This window comes from Acartia tonsa, chromosome 3, assembly GCF_053477335.1.
Source record: "Acartia tonsa isolate MP-2025a chromosome 3, ASM5347733v1, whole genome shotgun sequence".
Taxonomy (NCBI): domain Eukaryota; kingdom Metazoa; phylum Arthropoda; class Copepoda; order Calanoida; family Acartiidae; genus Acartia; species Acartia tonsa.
In genome coordinates this window covers 763530-766784 of record NC_137262.1, presented here as the reverse complement: position 1 = coordinate 766784, position 3255 = coordinate 763530, and the positions used below count along the sequence as shown (strand labels likewise).

The following is a 3255-nucleotide window of genomic DNA, read 5'->3' as shown; positions in this document are numbered from 1 at the left end:
AAAGAGAGTGGTAAAGGAAGAGAGATCAGATAGAAATTGTTGAGAGAAAGAGAAAAAGGAGAAGAGAAAGAAAGAGATTAAGAGAAACTTTAGAGGTGTTTGCACATATTTCAAGGCTCAGGGGGGGGGGGGGATAGAGAAATATGGGGTTATATCAAGATAGCCGTAGGGGAGAAAATTAATCTTTAAAAAGGAAACTTATAATAAAAGGGGAAGGAAAAGAAAGTAAAGATCCCAAAGCTTCCCCTTTCTAGTCCGTGCTTGGGTTCTTAAGGGGGAGGTAAGGGGTAGAATTATAGTGTAAGGCACGCAAATGTTGGGCAGGAAGGGGGAAGGTTGCAGAGGGCTCCCCCCGCTTCTATAAAAAGTTGACGGACAGTTTTGTGTTTACTAGTTAATCCTATTCCTTGCAGTTCTGTGCATTATAGTTTGCAAAATAAACCCAACTAAAATGGCCGATACTGAACCCACTGTCCAGGTAAAAGCTCGTTCTTGTTTTTACTATTTTTCACCTTAATAAATTTATTACAATTTTTTATGGTATAAGCTGATAAACATATTAAAAATATCTCTTTTGAAGAAAACACTAAATAAAATAATTAGTGAAATCATAAAAAGGTTAGATATACCACTGCAAAGAAAGGTTAACTTGGTTATATATAGGTTATTTATATGATTATTATTTTTATCTTTTCATATTACAATAAGAATTTTAAAGAAGTATAAGAATGATCTAAGCCGGATTTTCTAATGTCTTATCCCCTAAGATCCCTAAATAAGTTAGATGATAACCTTACCATGATAATATAACTGGATTATTCTGGAATGTATGTTATTCCCAAATGATTAGTGGGATAACCTAATTTGGTTTATAATAAAAATACTTTAAATAGATAGATCACTAAAAGACTTTTTATTTATAAAAAAGAACACTATTTTAAATGTTTCTTTGGTTTTTACAAATTTAAAAAGAAACATTTAAAGCTTGAAAAAGACAATTTGAAATAAAAATATATATAAAAAATACATTTACAGCATTGATTATATTTGAATATTATACTTTAAAGCTTTTAAATGAGTTAAAATTATTTTTGATCATGAAAGGAAATAATCAATTAGCAAACAAATGAATTAAATCAATACAACTTCAAATAAACATTTTATTACCCCTAAATAAAGCAATTTAAACTTCCTTAGTTCATTTCCTTTATTTCCCCTAATTTTTTTTTTATCTTTTGTTAAATATTTAACAAATAAAGTCTTAAATTTCATTTTTTAGAATGTTTTTAATGCTTTACACTCCCCTTTTTAGTATAATAAATAAAAATCACACCCTTTTTAGAAGCTTACTCTGATTTTATGCATTAACAAGCATTCACACAACCTAGCACATATACAAAACATTCATAAAAAGGTTTGATTTGTGAAGGGGAAGTGGTTTAGGGGGGTGGGAAACTTTTTTAGAAAGCTTTTTACATCCGGGGGGTTTTAAAAGGGAGGGGTGATAAAAAAGTTGTTATGCTTTTTTGTTTGATAAAGCACCCCTTATTTGGACTATTCAATTATTACTTCCCAGTTTAAACACTTTTTTTTTATAACCCCTCCACTTAATTTTTATTACCCCTCTGTATGAAAAAATGTAAAATCAATTCTAACATATGAAACATGTGCTAAAAATGCTACAAATTTGGCCAAATTTTTTGTTTTATTTTTGAAGGGGATTGGGTGGAGTGGAGGTTGGGGGGGGGGGTTGTTTAGGCACATGTGTGTAAAGTTTATGTAGAATGTGTATAAGGGTTTGATGGATTGAAAAATACATATACACACAAAGGGGGGATAGTAGAGCATTGATCCCTTTTAGATATATCAACACACACACACATACACACACACACACACACACACACACACACACACACACACACACATGTATGACTCATTATACACTATAGGGGTGGGTGGGGCTCAATACTAGGATAAAATAACTCAATAAGGGGAGATTAAAAGTTAGATAAGAATTATAGAAATATATTATACAAAATAAATAAACTAAACATCATTTGATTTTCAATGGCATAAAAATATATGTATCGTTGGAAAGCTGAAAAAGCTAGTTTTCAAAATAGTACATACACTAAAAATGTTTTGATATAAAAATTTTAAAACTTCTTTTATTTTCAGGCTGAGGAGGTCGCCGAGGTAGCTGAGAAGACCCAAGAGCTGGAGGTTGAGGAGACTTCCGCCGCTGCCGCCGAGGGTGAGGCCACCGAGGCCGCCGCTGAGGGCGAGGCTGCCGTCGAGGGCGAGGCCGCCGCTGCCGAGGGAGACGAAGCCGTCGCCGAGGCCACAACCACCGAGGAAGCCGCCGAGAGCGCGGAGAGCACAGAAGAGGCCGCACCCGCCGAGGCTGAGGCCGAGGCCCCCGCAGCTTCTGAAGAGGCGTCGGAATAAACTAGCTATCCCCAAATTTCCCCCTCCCAGAGCTTCCCTTCCCACTTCCACCCTGTGTATATAGATATTATTATACATTTAATTTTCCTCACTAGTATATGTGATGTGAGTCTATCATTTATGCAATTATTATTATCATGATGGACAGATGACGGCTGTAGAACAGACACTTGCTTTGCGGGTCAACTACCCACCTGCCGAGGCTGTAGGCTAGTAGACGCTGATGTAGTGTCCCAAGTCACAAGTTGAGGCTGCCATGGGGTGACGCACCTGTCCTGAAGGGTCCTGGGTCTCTCCAGCTGGAGTCCGCATATTACATATTCTAGTGATCTGTACTGTATACATTCATTTAATAAACTTATTAATATTAAAATTTTATTATTATTACTAGTATTTGATTATTGATTAATTATAGATTATTGCCAGAAATATACAATTTATTGTTCATCTTTTATTAATAAAAAAATTAAGAGAAAGTGTAGAAAAGGAACGGACAGCCGCAATTTATAGAGCGGATTTACAGCGGATTGTTTTATGAAAGTGATGGGTTATCTAGAAAATTAGGCGGTTGCGGTTATGTTTTTGAGCCGTTGCGGCTGTAGATAAATAAGAGTTTCTTGCGGATTTTTGAATTTCTTTATCTGTATGTAATTTTTAAAAAGTGCGACTCTGCCGAATTTACAGTGGATGCTACACCCAGAAATAATGGCGTACACAGGAATGATCCCCCATATACATTTTATGATAAGGACTGAAACCTGCAACCTCAATGGTAACAAGCACAAGTAAATATAGGAATAAGAC

At 35.4% G+C, this 3255-nt stretch overlaps 1 long non-coding RNA gene across 1 annotated transcript; it reads left to right on the top strand.

Moving 5' to 3' along the window:
* Positions 1-314: 314 nt before the first annotated feature.
* Positions 315-2824, top strand: LOC145312987 (uncharacterized). The gene is made up of 2 exons (XR_013877186.1): positions 315-478; positions 2182-2824. It is a non-coding gene; the product is annotated as an uncharacterized LOC145312987 (long non-coding RNA).
* The last annotated feature ends 431 nt before the right edge of the window (positions 2825-3255 follow it).